This window comes from Triticum urartu, chromosome 7A (genome assembly GCF_056163025.1).
Source record: "Triticum urartu cultivar PI428250 chromosome 7A, HENAU_Tu73, whole genome shotgun sequence".
Lineage (NCBI taxonomy): Eukaryota > Viridiplantae > Streptophyta > Magnoliopsida > Poales > Poaceae > Triticum > Triticum urartu.
The window spans coordinates 748876719-748895086 of NC_141879.1; the positions used below are offsets into that span (position 1 = coordinate 748876719).

Consider the following 18368-nt stretch of genomic DNA (forward strand, 5'->3'; position numbering starts at 1 on the left):
TACCTCCCTCATCTCCGAGATGCACTCGGCTACAAAAAGGTGTGAGAAAACCTGCTAATTACAAACACATGACTAAGTATGGCATGATCTGTTCCACAGGAGAACCAGGTGAACCAAATACAGTAGCAGAAGCACTTAGTGATGACAAATGGAGAAAAGCTATGCATGAAGAGTACATGGCTCTAAAGAAAAACAAAACATGGCACTTGGTTCCTCCACAACATGGTAAGAATTTTATTGATTGCAAGTGGGTATTCAGAATTAAAAGAAAATCTGATGGAACCATTGATCATTATAAGGCTAGGCTCGTTGCAAAGGGTTTCAAACAATGGTATGGTATAGACTATAAGGACACTTTTAGTCTAGTTGTAAAAGCTGCTACCATCCGTCTTGTTTTATCTATAGCTTTCTCTAGAGGCTGGAGCCTTAGACAGTTAGATGTTCAGAACGCGTTTCTTCATGGTGTTCTGGAAGAGGAAGTGTTCATGAAATAACCACCTGGGTTTGAAAGCAAAAGTGTTCCTTCATATGTGTGCAAACTGGACAAGGCACTATATGGGTTGAAGCAAGCTCCAAGGGCATGTTATTCTCGCCTTTGTCATAAAATGCAGACGCTTGGGTTTGTTCCATCAAAATCTGACACCTCCTTGTTTATCTACAACAAGTCCAATACTTGCATCTTTGTTCTCATCTATGTTGATGATATTATTGTAACAAGCTCATCTAATGAAGCCATTACAGGACTGTTGAAGGATTTAAGTACAGATTTTGCCTTGAAAGATCTTGGAGACTTGCACTATTTTCTTGGAATTGAGGTGAAGAGACACAAAGAAGGACTTCATCTCTCTCAAGAAAAGTATGCAACTGATCTGGTAAAAAAGGCTGGTTTGCAAGGTTGTAAACCCTCACCTACTCCCTTATACAGCTCAGAAAAATTATATCTTACAGAAGGAACACTCTTGAATCAAGGGGACAGTACAAAATACAGAAGTTTGGTAGGAGCATTGCAATATCTTACTCTTACTAGGCCTGATATTTCTTTTGCTGTTAACAAAGTATGTCAGTTTCTTCATGCACCAACTACTGTTCATCTGACAGCTGCAAAATGTATAGGCAGATACATCAAAAACACCTTGAGCATTGGGTTGAACTTCAGCAAATCATCCTCCAGTCTTGTCAGTGCTTTTTCTGATTCTGACTGGGAAGACTGCCTAGATGATAGACGATCAACTAGTCGGTTTGCAATATTTTTGGACCTAACCTGATTTCATGGTGTGCACGTAAACAAGCTACTGTCTCTAGATCAAGTACAGAAGCAGAGTATAAAGCATTGGCAAATGCTACAGCAGAAATAATATGGGTTCAGTCTATGTTAAAGGAGCTCGGTGTTAAGAGTACACAAGCTCCATGTTTATGGTGTGATAATCTTGGTGCCACCTATCTTTCTGCAAATCTAGTTTTCATGCAAGAACAAAGCATATAGAGATTGATTTCCACTTTGTCAGAGAAAGGGTTGCTCAGAAACAACTTGACATTCGCTTTGTGCATTCCAGGGATCAAGTTGCAGATGGTTTCACAAAGGCCTTGCCTGTACGAAGCTTTGAAGACTTCAAACATAATCTCAACTTGTCCAAGTTGTGATTAAGGGAGGGTGTTAAACACAATACATATATGGCGCATGTACTTTGTAACGTGACAGGAGAGATCTGAGATATACGTGATAGTTAGTTAGGAGGTAGTTAGCCGGATTCTTATCTGTTGTAACTAGCTAGGTCTATCTCCTCCTTTTCTTCTTCCTCAAGATGTAACTTGGATTCTCTCCAACCGATTGTATGCGCCTCAGGGTTATTGCGCCCCTGCTATATAACACGCAACACGTCCCCTCATACGAGGTAAGACGTTTCTGCCTATCGCACAAACTCATGGAGTAGCACGCCGTAGCTCCTGATGCTTCCCCGTGTGGTGCTGCAAACCCCAGGGTTTCTGAATACATGTCCTTCATTTCTCACTTTACAATACTAACATGTATCTCAATTTTTGAATGCACCACATCCCTATGACGGATGCCAAGACTTGAAGTTTACTGTAGTGTCAAAAATGCTCTTAAATTATGGGAGGGAGGGAGTACAAACAAAACAGCAGTAATGATCGCAATTCAGTAAATACTATGTTTCCTTCAGAAAATATAGTTTTCTGACCACAAGATAGTATAAAGTTGGCTCATTCTAGTTCTATACTGCATCTAGCCAAAATAAGACCGAAATGAACAATTGGTGGACGGCAACACCACTGCAAAAAAAAGAGATGGACATCGTCAGATATAGCTTTAACTCATCATGGTAATTCAGTAACAACTCTGTTTCCTTCAGATACAATGTCCATTCTAAATTTGTACTGTATCTAACCAAAATAAGAAGGAACTGAACAATTGATGGACCACAACAAAAACATACTAAACAACCCACACATTCAGCACCCTAGCCCGTTTGTTGTGTTTAAAGCCTTGCTAGGGCTTACATGCAGTGCAATCTTCTGATATTCCACTGCTGGATGTCCCATAATATTCACCTTGAAAAACAGTCTCCAAATTGCTTCGGCCCAATTGTCTTGTACATCTACTATATGACTTAGCTCCCTAAGGTTAAAAGGTCTCACAATCAGTAGAGGTGACCACATGGAATTGGGTCACCAAATTTTGACCAAGTCGACAATTTCTCAAAGCTCTCTTTTAATTCTTTTATATCATACACTATGCTTCCTAATTTTCAAGTCCTCGCAATTAATTGAGGGCTTCAGTTTAAAACTTGATCACCTGATTTGACCGGGTCAATAATTTCTCAAGGAGCTCTTCCATTTAATTATTTTAATCCAACATATTCCCTAATTTTGAAGCTCTTTTATTCGATTGAGATATTCATTTTTGAATTTGGTTTACGATTTTGATCAGGCCATGATTTTTCAAGTCAATCAACTCCGTGCACCTTTTTACCACCTATAAAAAGGAAGAGCCACCTTGTGATGATACTATAGCACCCATATAGTATATGTAGGCACTAACGCAAAAATTTACCAACAAAAGTATGAGTTAATTAGAATCACACCATCAAAGGCCCGCCAAATAACCACATTATAAATAAGCATAAAACACACTCCATCGTCTCCCCCACCTGCCGAACTAAATATTCCACCAGTTCCAAAATACAAGAGGTATTAGTTCTTTGGAAAGTCTAATTTATTTAATTTTGACCAAGTTTAGAGCAAAAAATATTGACATCCACAATATTAAGCCAAAAAATTATGGAAATTCATTTCATGATTCTAATAACAAAAATTTGATATTACGAATTTTGATATATTTCTTAATAAATTTGATCAAACTTAAAGAGGTAGGATTTTCAAAAAAGTAATACACATTATATTTTAAAATAAAATGAGTAAATATTTTAAGAATCTCAACTACACCAATGGCACAACAAAGCGCGCCCAACCCTTCTAGTGTACAAAGAAACATAGAGCAAATTAGATGGCTCTGACACGATACGACGTACGTCATCTGAACCGCTTCCCTTATCTCCTCCCATCGCTCCCATGTCACTCGAGGGCGACAACGGGGCGCCCCCAACCCTAACCGCTAGGATCCCACAAGTCACCACTCCGCCGCCGCCACCGGCAGTGGCGAAGGCTAGCTCGGGCTATCGGATGGGCGCAACTCCCATCTCCCTCTTCCTCTCCAACATCCATGGATCTGATGAGTCCATCGTGGTGGTTCTTCATCTCATCATCAAGGGCCTGGTGCTTGGCGCGCCGCCGGTGTTGATCCGCTGTGGCATAGCTACTGCCGTTGCGTTGCCGCTCCGGGAGGCGACCAGAGCTCCGCCACCTCGTCAATCTGCCCCAACAATACATGCCTGTTCACGTGCTCGCGCTAGGCTTCCGCTGGTGGCGTGCTGCACTTGGTTCCCACGGTACTACCCGCAATGGGCCGGCCATCCGCACATTCGGTGGCCGCCAGTGGTGCTACGGTCCATGGCTTGGTGGGGGCGATCTAGATCCGATTGGTCGGATGGTGGTGACTGCAATATTGCAGGGATCTCCTATGGCTCCACGATGGCGGTGATCAATGAAATATTTAAGAGGGTTCATCTCTCTTGATCAAGTGCTTGAATTCAGTGGTGAGATACAAATTATGGACGATGACTTGACGCAGAGGGATAGTTGTACAGTGGCAGCGGTCGCATCAGATGTGGCCGCTGAGATTTCGGAAAAGTGGTGGCGAGAGCACATGAGTGACTTTGATGATGATGCTACTCGAGCACCTAGTCCTGAGCTTCGGGGCGAAATCCCTAGTCAACCGAGAGTGGTTATACCATGCAATGGCGATATTTTTTATGTCGTTACTTATGCCATGTATTAAATATTCTGGCATCCATGCCTTCAAAAATATTCTTGCATCCCTGCCTTCAAAAATATTCTTGCATCCATGTATTAAATATATTTATAAATAACAACTAAATAGCATGAATGATGGAATACAAAGGTAATATTTAGTTCGAAATGCATTTGTAGCATGTCCTGCGATACATGGCTAGGTAGTTAGGAAAACACTTTCATGGTTTGTAGGTGATACAATAAGTCGATCTCCAACAACCTTAAGCCTCCCGTATGTACATGCATATCATTTGTCTTCAAATCAAGAATTAGGAGCTCACTATTGTGATACTTCCGTTGTACCCGCAGCAGAATCACGTCGCCGGTCCTATTCCCATAGCGGTCAAATTCGACAACTACATCAGTGCCCGCGCCAAGAGGGATGTTTGGGCACACGTGCCATATTTTCTCCTCAATATCAATCACATTTTCCAGCGACCAATCACCACTACCACCATCTGCTCGTAATGTGGGAATTTGCAGCCACACACATAATTTGTACCCCTCTATGGTGAGCAATTTCAATAGGTTCCCATCTGATGATGTTGCCAAGTGGACCTGTCTTGCTTTGTGGTTGGTGGGCGGGAGCTTCATTGATCTCGGCATCCCCGTACTCATGTCGTAGGAGACGATTTGGTCACCAAGGTGCGTTAGCCAGCGAAAATGTTGCTTGGCACCATGGTGCACCCAAACCTACACTAACTGCCATACATCGTCTGACAACTTTTTCGAGATACGAGCTAATTAAATTGTTTAAGGAACCATGCACAAATGATCAAGAGACCTATAAGATGCTAATCAGTCTACTACATTTGAATTCGTAGGAGTTAAACAATTCAACATCCTGGAGTTCTGGTACAGTCTCCAATGCTTTATTTTATTTTATTTCTGGTTCCTCATTCTGTGTACACTCAGATTATTTACATTTTTGTGTTTTTTCATCATGAAGTACCCATTCACATTTGTGGCATTTATAGCAGCAGGTTCATTTACTAAAACTACTAAAAACGTCAATATTTCATGGATTTTTACTAAAAGTACCCATGCACAAGTGATCATAGCGTAGGTTCGGGCGCACCATGGTCCAGAAAATCAGCTCTCTTCCACCATGCTCGAACACTGCCCCTATGACATGCAGCTCCTGAATCCGGTCCACCCGGCCACGTCAGCAGCCGTGCACTTCTGCCACGACTACCTGACGCCTTGCATGTCACGTCACACCGCCAACCTCTTTGGCCAGTACAATCCGGTGACATCCCGTGGCGGCCTCGTCGTCCTCGGTTTTTACAAGAAATCTGAATCCGAGTGCTCCTCTGGCCTGTGCGTGTATGATCCCATGACGGGCCGTCATGTTGGAATAAGCCACGACGTGTGTGGTCGGGCTCGTCGGGCGCGTCGGATGCGCGCGGGACGGGCGGGACACACTGGTGCCGTCGGGCTCGTCAGGTTCGTCGGGCGTTTTGGTTGCGCGTGGGATGGACGGGACATGCGGGACGCAGCAACGTGGCGTATGTGTGTAGCGTGTGTACTCAGTCAAACGGGCGGGACACACTGGTACCGTCGGGCTCGTCGGGTTCGTCGGGCATGTCGGTGGCGCGCGGGACGGACGGGACGTGCGGGACGCAGCAACGTGGCGTATGTGTGTAGCGTGTGTACTCAGTCTGGCACGTAGAGCAGGCCGTTGGCGAGTGTGCTGGCCAAGTTTGCTACTCCTACATGCATGGCTGAGTTAGTTAGCTAGGTGAGCTCTTCTAGGAGTGGATGAGTATGTGCGGTTAGTGGCCGGTTGTGAGGCCGGGTCCTGCGTAGGTGCATAGATTAGTGGCCGGTGTGGCCGATGAGCTGTGCGCGTGCATCTACTACTTAAGTGCTGTGCTTGTGCCTGTAAGCGGTGAGGCAGTTGGAGCTGAGCTAGACTCGGGGCTGTACGAGCAGCCGGTGGCGTTCGTCGCCAAGGAAATAGTCTGTCCTTGTACTGCTTCTTCTACCTCCGTTCTTTCTCCCACTGTCGTCTAAAGTGTGAGAGAGCTGCAACAACACGTCACACCTTCCTCTCAAGACCGACAGGTGGCCTGACTACCTGGGACAACCGGCAGGCGTACGTCCTGCTCACCGCCGCAGATGGAATCGACTGCTGCTTCAACCTGCTCTTCATCAGTGTCTGCGAATGGAAGATCAAAGTACATGCTGCCACATCCTCCTCTGGTACCTGGGGGCCCATTACTTCTCATGTGAGCCACCCTGCCTTTCCATGGATGCACACAATTGGGTACAACACCCCCGATCCTCCGTGGCGGCATCATCCATTGGCTAGTGTACTATAGGGAAAAAATCCTCACATATGATGTGGGCACAGGGGCGCCGGGACGTGTGAAGCTCCCACCCACCATTCACAATCAAAGCAAGCTCCACTTGGCAACGTCACCAGATGGAAACCTGTTGAAACTGCTCGCCATAGAGGGGTTCAAGATATCGGTGTGGCGACAACTACCTGCGGTCACAGCAAGTTGTGGTTGGTCGCTTGAAAATGTGATTGACATTGAGCACAAACTACGGTTGGTGTGCCCAGACATCCCCCACAGGAGTGGCGATGTAGTTGTTGATTTTGAGGGCTCCGGGAAGAGGAGCGGCGACGTGCTGCTGCTGCAGGTATACAGGAAATACGGGTGTACTCCGCTCATAGTTCTTGATCTGCAGACAAAGGAGATGCATACACATAAGTGAGGCTTCTCATTTTGGGAGATCAACCTATCATCCCACCTAGAAACTATGAAAGTATTTTCTTAGCTAGCTAGCCAAGTAAAGAGAGTAGTATGCAAATAAACAGATGTTCACGTGACTAAAGCATTTCTTTTGCGGCTAAGCGGTATGGAGTGTTTTTTGTTACTATTGGTAACCGAACTTACTGGTGCCCTAGCTCAACCAAAGGAAAATATTTTGACTCCTAAAATATAAATATGTAACTTTTTGATATTTTATTTTATGTCATTGTTTTTTATGGATCTCCGATGCAATAGAGAAACAGGGGATGACACGACAATAAATTCAAGATCATACCTCTATTGAGATACCGTAATTTATTATATATCTATTTGACCGAACATTAAGTTTCTAAAGAATTTTCTGGGGCATTAGAGCATGTACAGCAAGACCCCCTGCTTTTCCCCTAAGGCCTTCACTACTAGCACTAGTAGAAAACAGGGCTATGGTCATGGGGCAATATTCACATTAGTCCCGGTTCGTGCGGCTAAGGCATTAGTCCCGGTTCACTCGGGCCCTTTAGTCCCGGTTTAAGACATGAACCGAGACTAAAGGGTGCGATGACCTTTAGTCCCGGTTCGTGCCTCAAACCGGGACTAAAGGTCACCTTTAGTCCCGGTTTGAGGCACGAACCGGGACTAATGGGGTTGAGACCTTTAGTCCCGGTTCGTGCCACGAACCGGTACTAAAGGTCCCATTTTCAAACTCTAACCCCCCCCCCCCTTGTGGATCGCCTTTTCAGTTTTAAAAAAAAAAAGAAAATGATGGAAATGTCAAAAAAATAAAAGAAAATAAGTTTCTCATGTGATATGTGGTCTAGTTGTTGGGAAAATTTGCAAATGTGAATTTTGACTTTATTTGCAAAATCTCTCTGAAATTTGTAAAATGGGCATAACTTTTGCATACTAACTCGGATGAAAAAGTTTTTTATATGAAAAATCATCTACTCGAAAAGTTACATCCGAATTTAACCGGGGGAACCCCGTTAAACATTTGCAAAATCCTCAAAAACCTAATAGAAAAAAAGTTATGGGGCTTTTAAGATCTAGAGTGGAAAAAATTGAAAAATATTCAAACAGTGGGCAAACTGTGGTCAAACAATGGTCAAACTAATTATTGTAGTATATTAGTGTTACTAAATAATTATTTTAGTTATTTCAATTTTGGTCAAATCTGGTCAAACTGTGGTCAAACAATGGTCAAACTAATTATTTAAGAAATATTAGTGTTACTAAATAATTATTGTTTTTTAACACAATAGTTTCAAACTCAAACAGTGAAATGTGTCACTTCATGCTCAAGCAAAATTCCTGAAGGTTAATAGGATTGACATCTTAGTATTGTCAGGAAAACAACAAGTGCAGACTTGGAGCGAGGGAGAATAGAACCCGGAAGTTAAGCGTGCTCAGGCTGGGTGAGTGGGAGGATGGGTGACCGTTCGAAAAGTTAGATGATTTGGAATGATGAGGGGTGATTAGAGGATAAATTGAGAAGTGATGAGGGGTGGTGATTACACTAGAGGTTAAAATAATTCAGAAATTTGAAAATCAAAAAAAAAAATTCAAAAAAAATCATAAAATTTCCTTTAGTCCCGGTTGGTGTTACCAACCGGGACTAAAGGTGGAGCTCCACGTGGCCGCGCCCTTTAGTCCCGGTTCATGAACCGGGACTGAAGGCCCTCACCAACCGGGACAATAGGCCCCTGTTCTACTAGTGTAGGGAAAAGACTAGCAGTAGTACGGGGACCCGCGCTACTGATACGACGCTACAACTAAAGGTTAGCAGTAGCGCGGGCTTACACACGCTACTGCTATACGTACTTAGTAGTACTCCATCACTCCCAAAATAAAAAAAAGTTTCGTGAGAGGGAGGGAGTACTGTTTTGAATATATATGTAGCACTCTACTAGCTGCTAATAAAAATATTATGGTACATGTTCTTTGTGTACATGTGACATGTAGGACATCCGACATCTAGGCCCACATGTGAGTGGCCCAACTTCACCCTGCAATATATCATGAGGGGAGTCAAAACTCAATTCTCATACAATTTATTCTTTCTATTTTTGAGCTTGAAACGGCACGTAGATAATATTGCTACAACAGGGATTCGGACCCGCACCTTCACGGGCAGAAGTTGATTTGTGAGCTCACTCTATGTTCATCATGTTGAGTATTATATATTTTGATGCAAAAAATATATAAATACAAAACTGTTTGAATACTTTCACACAAAAAACTGAAATCTATGAGATTTATCAGAAACATGTTCTTCCCGCCCATCCAGGGAAAAAGCGAAATCAAGAAAAAAAGAACTTGGTCTGGATAGTAGACAACCAGAACCATTTTTATCTCAACCTACAACCTCGTACCTCCACCGTGTAGTGGATCCCCGACTCATTAACCAAATCATAATCAAGCATCCTCGATTTGTCCAGCCTACACAACATGCAGAAAATGTTGAATAATTAGGCATTTTTCTGTTAAGTTTAATCTAGAAAAACAATTGATAAAACATGATTAACATGATAGAGAGAATAATTGAGACATGCAACTGATTGTTGAAACTACTCATGCAATCGAAATCATAAAGAAAAGACATCATATTTACATCGATTGCTACTAGTAATACTCCAAACACTAAACCTAATAGAGAGGATAACATGACATATGGAGCAGCAGAAGCGGAAGTCGATGCGTCGTTCATCATGTCGTCAAAGAGGTCGTCGACTTTGGGGAAGAAGTCGTCGTTGAGAACTCGTCGTCAATCACATCCACAATGAACATGGATCCAACAATCACGCGGAAGTGCTCCCTAAAAATCTGATCGCCCCTGTCCCATGCCGGATCACAAGAGGCGGATTTTCGGAGGCCTGCTGTCTCACTCCTCGGTGCACGCCGGGAAGCGAGATGTGAAAGAGATAAGCGGCGCAATGCTCTGGAATGAGGTGACGTGTTGTGTATCTCGTTGTCAAGAGGAGAAACCTCTTATAGGCATGATGAGATGAAACTGAAAATGTACACACTGATTCCCATTAAGGAGAAGAGAAACAGATGCACTAAAATCCTATTAAGTGGTCAGTTTCACCTTCCATTAGTAGGCCAATCATTTCAACTTCTTGAATGACAAAAATATGCTAGCACAGAGGGAATGAAGAAACCAATTTACTAATGGACAAATGAAACCGAAACCAAAACATTGATGCTATCAATGGGGAGATGAATGACAACATTCACAACCATTTGGTTTCATTTTCCACTAGCACAAAAATTTCCGGCTTATTTCTTGTAATGCATGAACGTGCCACATGGGCCTATGAAATTTTCATAGAATTTATGGGATGTAACAGATTGTCTAATCACAATAATTCTAACAACCCCCACAAGATCCCAGAGGCATCTCAAGTTTGCCTATGGTTCCAAAAAAAATTGTTTATATATCGGTGTTTCGGTAAAGACCGTTAAGTTGAACTTCCACCTAGAATTCCATGCTATACTCGTTCACAACTTGAACAGTGGACTATGCCTTCAACTGCAAGTTTTGCAAACAAGTTTCATGTTAGAGCCTTGACCGATACTAGACCGCTGAAAAAGTTTCTTGTGGGTAGGAGCATATACGTCATACTCCGGGGCCTCTTCATGAGTTTATTATAGAGCAGCCAACTCTCATAGACTGCGATGTTTAACAGTCTAACCCATATAGGTGTGTTCTTTCTAGATGTTCTGTACTACAATATCTTTGCCCACCAAAGCCATTCAGAACACATTAAGATAAATAACATCCTTCCATACAAATTTGGAGATAATTGCATCATAACAGAGTGGATCTTTAATAAATATTCTCCTCTCAGTTATTCAAATAGCTTGCCTCGCCAATTCTAATTCACAGGATCTCTGACACATAGAATCGGCTACCATAATGAACAACTTATGTAGTGCGTCTCAATCCCATCTCCTTCGCATTGTCTATCACATTTCGTGATAAACCCTTTGTGAAGGGATCTTCCAGATTCATCGATGTGTTTATATAGTTCAATGCTATAACTCGGGAGTTTGTCATAAAGCTAACAGATTTCGGTCTCCTTACATGTCTTGATGATTTATTATGTGTTTATATACGGCTTACTTTGACGATCACTGTTTGATTATCACAGTTCATTAGGAAAGCTTGTAATGGTTTTTCAACAATCGGCAAGTCAGTTAAAATTTCTCGAAGCCATTCTGCTTCAACTGTTGGTGTGTCTAATGTTGTGAGTTCTGCTTTCATTGTTGACCTTGTTAGGATGGTCTGCTTGAAAGACTTCCAGGAAACAACAACACCATTTAGTGTAAGCACATAACCACTTGTGGCTTTAAGCTCATCACCATCATATATCCAATTCGATCACTATAATCTTCCAGTACTCTTGGATACCCCGTATAGTGAAGTCCATAACTCGCAGTTCCTTTCAGATAGCACATTATTCTCTCAAGTGCCTGCCAATGAACATCTCCTGGGTTCGAAACAAACCGGCTTAGTTTGCTCACAGCAAACGAGATGTCATGCTTCATAGCGCTAGCTAAAATAAATGAGCGGTCCAATGATTTGAGAAAATCTCAATATATCCTTTGTTTCTCCTTTGTTCTTTCAAATCAACACACTTGGATGATAAGGTGTCGGAGAAGGTCTACAATCCGAATATCCGAAGCGATCGAGAACATTCTCCACATAGTGAGACTATAAGAGTGTAATCCCACCATCATCACCTCTCAAAAGTTTGATGTTCAAGATAACATCAGCTACTCCAAGGTCTTTCATCTCAAAGTTTTGATTCAGAAAATCTTTCACTTCCTCAATGACCTTAAGATTTATTCCAAAAATAAGTATGTCGTGAACATACAAACCCTATAACTCCCTCGCCCCCACCATGGAGATTGTACACACACTTGTCGGCTTCGTTTGCAACAAAGCCTGTAGATGTCAAAGTTCTTTTGAACTTCTCGTGCCATTACTTCGGTGCTCCTTTCAAAGCATACAAAGATTACAACTACTTGCACACTTTTCCTTCAAGACCATTTACTACAAAACCATTAGGCCGTTCCATGTAAATTTCCTCCTCCAACTCTCCATTTAGGAAAGTTATCTTAACGTCCATTTGATGAGAGAGAAGTTTGTGTGACGCAGCCAATGAGAGTAGTACTCGAATCGTGGTCAATCGGGCCACAGGCGCCTAAGCGTGGAACAAATCTTCACCTTCTTTTTGGGCATATCCCTTGGCTACAAGCCGTGCATTGTACTGTCAATTGTACAATCAAGGTTAAGCTTTTTTTTTAAACACCCACTTACATCCTACAGGGTTACACCCATAAGGACGATTCGTGATCTGCCATGTCTAACTAGCCATGATGGAATCCATCTCACTACACACAACTTCTTTCCAGTAGTCTGCATCAGGAGATGCATAAGCTTCTGAAATAGAAGCGGGAGTATCATTCACGAGGTACAGAGTGAAATCTTAATAGGAATACAATGTGACAGCCAAGTGAACGTTGTTGCAAAATATAGCCACAAGAAGCCACAAAATCCTTTTTTTAATGAAGCACTCGGCGAACAATCTAGTAGAGTGCCTGTGCATTGCTACAAAATATGAAATGTGTCGAAATATACATTAAAAGGCATAACCTAAGTTTGTGTGGATTATTTCTAACTCCTATTTCTTCAATGATGAACGTCTTTCATTGTATAACAAGGGTGTTAGGTTAGACAGAAAGAAAAAATATTGGTGTCGGAGAGCCCATGTGATGTAAGAACCAATAAAGTGGTCTCTTTTTGGAATGGGGGCTGAAAATGAGCCTAGCTTTGAATTAAAAAAGGCATCAAAAGATCAGGATTACATGGACGCACAACTAGCAAAGGAAACACTAAGTGGGAGAAAGATGGTGCTCTCTTGATCAATAAAGTGATCTCTTGTTTATCGAGATATGGCTGTTGCCCGGTCAAAAGAAGAGATATTGGTAATGATCGTCAAGATCCGTCGTCTTTGTCATGCAGATTCGTTGTGCACTCAAGTTTCCGATCAGTGCCATGCTTTTCTGCCAGCTTTTGGATTTAATAACCTAATCTGGTTGCTACGTATGGAGTGGATGCTTTCTGCTAAGCCAGTTAAGAACACACAACTCAAGGGGGGCAGTCCTTTTTTTTCACGGATATCAAGGGGGGCCGTCCCACCCACAAATTAGCACACCATCAAAGGAGGTAGGATATCGTTGATGCCTTGTTTCACCTCCAGTACCTAGGCAGTACTAGTTACATATTGCATCTTACACCAAGTTTCTGGCTCAGCGTCTCACACCAGCCCAGCCCCCAAACATGTCACCCAGCAGAAGCAGGTCGAAGGTGCGACTTGCTATGCCAAAGGCCAGCTCCAGCTCTCACGGGGCGGCGACTCGGTGCAGGCAGCCGATTCTGGGTCTTCGCACCAGAATCCGATGAAAAGGAGGAAGACACCTCGGATGGCGGTGGTATTACTTCGTGATGGTCTAAATCCAAGAAAATATACACAGTCGTGCCAAGTCTAGGAATTAAGCTTTGGCGGGCAGGTTCCACCATGAGAGAACTAACCAGCTGAGCTATGCTGGTTAAGCCCAAAAATGTAAGCCTTTGGCCAAACCGCGTCAATAAACATCGTGACTCAGTGTCACTTATGACCTTGTATGGTACTCTCCATTCTTACGGTATGCATCTTAGACACGAACGAAGTTGAACTCTTTACTCAGAAATGTTAAGGAGCCAACGTTCACTATGTCTGTACACGGCGTGACGCAACGTGGGCTGTTGAATGCCGTACACGATCTCGATGAGGGACAGCGTGTTTAACATGGCAAAAGTATTCTCCGCCGAGTGTCAAATCACGTGAAAGTGGACACTAGCGTCCGAATGAGAATACGTGGGCCTTCCAAGACGTGGTAACGGAGATAAATGCGAGCTCGTTCCGCGGAGCGGCGGCCCACAAGACGGTGAGCGACGCGCGTGCTAGCTGGGACGACCGAGTTTGATCGACACCATACATTTGAGAATCAAATGTCTAAGACACTCAAATCGCCGTGAAAGCTGGGAGCTTCCTTTTTTTGAGACAATCTCGCGAAGCTTTTATTTAACTCGTCACAATGTTTTCAGGGACGAAAGTAAGGTCACCCGGATTGCCTAACCAAATATGGCGGCCAACCCTGAGTGATAGAGCATACTTCGCTAAATTGTGAGTCTCGATATTCGAGCTCCTAAACTCATGACTAAAAAAGCAACTATCAAAAATACTAGAATGATCTATGATTTCATGAATGACCGTGCCATAAGATGATGCACTTCTCTATTTGATATCGTCAACGACAATCTTGCAATCAGAAGCTACATATATTCTTCTCTCATAGAGATCATCTGCCAAAGACAACGCTTCATGGACTGCAAGGGCTTCCAGTGTCATTGGATCGGAAATTCGAAGTAACGTGATTGTGGAGGCTCCGATGTAGTTGCCCTGGATATCCCTGCATACGGCAGCCACAGCTCCCACTGAGGCATTCGGGTTAGAGCCGCATCAACATTAATTTTACTCATGCTCTCCGGCGGTGCAATCCACCTGTGCAGCCTAACCTGAGCAGTCACGCCTCTTCCAGTTGATGGTTTTTGCAAGACTTGCAGACCAGCTATAATGGAATTGATGAAAACACTTGTGTCATACGGAGTCTGATATATATCCTCGTGAAGCACCTTTCTCCTAGAGCTCCAGATCGCCCAAAGGGTAATGCCTAAGCGAGTGAACTCCGCATGCGATAATAGCGAAAGCATATTAAACAAACAGTTCTTGGCACTTGGGTTGTCATCGAGGCTCATTTGTTCCACTGGAGATTCAGGAGCTAAAGCCCACACACTTCTCGACATTGCACAGTCAACTCACGCATGCCTTGATGAGTCGCCCATACCACACAGCGCATAGGCTGGTGAATCCACCATGTTTCTGTGATGGAGGAGCTCGTGCGATGGGATCGATTCCCTTGCCAAGCGCCATAAGAAAACTCGGATCTTCTTTGGGACTTTGGTGCGCCAAAGCGAGGACCATCCATTACTATCTGTCGTGGTATTTGATGTGCCACCGTTCTCATACAACCAGCTCTCTCTATAAAATTTGGTGTTCTGGATCATCCTATAAGCTGAGCGTACACTAAAATTTCCCCGAGTCTCTTTGCTCCATGCCCAGAAGTCTTCCACCCTCCCAGTACAAAGAGGAATATGTAGCATTGCCTCCGCATCAATTGGTATAAAAATTGTCCGAACTCGGTCCTCCCTCCATGATGAAGAAGTTTGGTCGATCAACTCGCACACAAGCTTAGGAGGATCAGCGAGAAAAGATGTGATAGGGCGTAAGATGTCTCCCCTCTGAATCCAATTCTGCTCCAATATAAGTGTGCTCTCTCCCGTGCCTATTCTCTTAATAACACCTTGCTGCATAATATCTCTTCCATCAAGAATCGCACGCCAAATTTGTGACGGCTGAGATCCAAGTTGAGCCTGTAGTAGCCCATGTTAGGCAATAAGCCACGGCGAGGCGTCGAACGAGCCGGGCGCGTGTATGGGCGCGCGCCGGGCGAGTTGGACGAGTCGGGACTGTGGCGAGTAGTGCGTGCGTGCGCGCAGGTCCAGCACGGGCATGTCCATGCGGACGGGCGTAGTGTGTGTGTGTGGGTGACCGCAGGCCGTTGGCGAGCTGCACGGGGTGGTCGCGTGCGATCAGCTGGTGGCCCGTCGTGACCCGTGCGCGTCGGAGCGCGTCGTGGGCACGAGCATGGCGAGCGGATCGCGGGCGCGAGGGGGAGGGAATGTGGGTGCGTGCCCAGTCGCTGGCTCCGGGTATAAAACCGCGGCGGCTGATCGTTGTAACGGTGTGGAGTTTTTACGAGTTCGAGCTCGTGGAGTTGGCGTTCGGGCGCCGGGAAAAACCACCGTGTCATCGTGTTCATCTTCCTCCTTCCCTTTCTTCTCCGGTGAGATTGCGCGACGGCGACAGGGAGAGCTAGGCGGAGCGAGGCGAGGGACCGGAGGTTCCAACAATTGGTATCAGAGCCACGTTCGGTTCAGGGCGCGCCGGCGATGTCGATCGTCCCCTATGGCGGCGGTACGGGCGGATTGCTGCAGCAGGCGGTGCCGCAGCTCACCGGCGGCAACTACACGGCATGGGCGATCAAGATGGAGGCCAACCTCGACGCGGCCGGGCTGTGGGAAGCGGTGGTCGTGCCGGAGGACGCGGCGGTGGCCGTCATCGCGAAGAAGGACGAGCCCGCGCGCGCCTACCTGCTCGGTGCACTCGCCGAGGACCTGCTTTTGCAGGTGGCGGCGAAGAAGACGGCCGCGGAGGTGTGGGCTGCTCTGAAGGCGCGGTTCGCTGGCGCGGACCGCGTGCGGGCGGCGCGGCTGGGCACTTTGCGAGGGGAGTTCGAGCTCCTGCGCATGGCAAGCGGCGACTCGCTGGACGAGTTCGCCGGCAAGCTCGGGGCCATGGTGGCGCGTTTTGCAGGGCTCGGAGAGACGCTCGAGGACGCAGCCCTGGTGAAGAAGCTGCTGGACTGCGGTTCCCGATCGCCTGTACGCGGCGATGGCGGGGATGGAGCAGTTCTGCGACCTGGAGATGCTGCTCTTCGACGACGCGCTCGGGCGCCTGAAGGCGTTCGACGAGCGGCTGCGACGGCGTGGTCAGGCAGGCGGCGAGCGGGCGGACGGTGAGCAACTCATGCTCACCGCAGCACAGTGGCGGGCACGCGAGCGGCGCCGGGGCGGTGCACGCGAAGAGGACGACACGACGGCGCGGTGAGCACGGCATCAGGCGGCGGGGACAATCGTCGTGGAAAGTGCTACAAGTGCAGCGTCAGAGGTCATTTCAAGAGGGAGTGCCCCCTACTGCGGAAGGAGCCGGCCGCGGGGCGTGCACTGATGGCGGATGCCGACATCGAGGACACCGGGCTGCTCTGAGCCGCGGCTTAGGGCGCGAATGTTAGGCAATAAGCCACGGCGAGGCATCGAACGAGCCGGGCGCGTGTATGGGCGCGCGCCGAGTGAGTTGGACGCGTCGGGACCGTGGCGAGTAGTGCGTGCGTGCGCGTAGGTCCAGCACGGGCATGTCCGTGCGGACGGGCGCGGTGTGTATGTGTGGGTGACCGCAGGCCGTTGGCGAGCTGCGCGGGGTGGTCGCGTGCGATCAGCTGGTGGCCCGTCGTGACCCGTGCGCGTCGGAGCGCGTCGTGGGAACGAGCGTGGCGAGCGGATCGCGGGCGCGAGGGGGAGGGAGCGTGGGTGCGTGCCCAGTCGCTGGCTCCGGGTATAAAGCCGCGGCGGCTGATCGTTGTAACGGTGTGGGGTTTTTACGAGTTCGAGCTCATGGAGTTGGCGTTCGGGCGCCGGGAAAAACCACCGTGTCATCGTGTTCATCTTCCTCCTTCCCTTTCTTCTCCGGTGAGATTGCGCGACGGCGACAGGGAGAGCTGGGCGGAGCGAGGCGAGGGACTGGAGGTTCCAACAGCCCACAATCTGGATCGTAAACAGCTTCCAGCATCCTTGAGCTCAGTGAATCTAGGCTATTTAGAAGCCTCCACGCTTGCCTGGCCAAAGGAGCCAAATTGAAAATTTCAAGATCACCAAAACCCAGGCCGCCCAGATGTTTAGGTCTAGTCATGACATTCCAAGACACCCATGCCGGCTTCCTTAGCCCATGTTTGCGCCCCCACCAAAACTGTTGGATAATAGATGTGACGCTCTCACACAATCCCCTAGGGAGTCTAAAACATGACATTGAGTACACTGGTATAGCCTGAGCGACATATTTGATTAAAACTTCTTTACCTGCAGATGATAACAATTTCTCCATCTATCCTTTTACCTTTTCCCAAACACGATCTCTGAGATATCTGAATGTACCATATTTTGAATGTCCCACATCAGTTGGCATGCCAAAATATCTGTCACTCAAAGATTCATTCTGAACATTTAGGGCATTTTTAACGCTGTCGTGTACCTGTTGTGGGTAGCCCCTACTAAAGAATATAGATGATTTATCATTATTCACTCGCTGTCCTAAAGCATTGCAATAGACATTCAACATGTTTGATACCGCATGAGGCCCTTCATCACTTGTCTTGAAAATCAGCAGGCTGTCATCT

At 45.9% G+C, this 18368-nt stretch overlaps 1 pseudogene; it reads left to right on the top strand.

Annotated features, from left to right (window-relative positions):
- Positions 1 to 16665: 16665 nt before the first annotated feature.
- On the top strand, positions 16666 to 17026 carry LOC147962763 (uncharacterized; annotated as a pseudogene).
- Positions 17027 to 18368: the final 1342 nt, after the last annotated feature.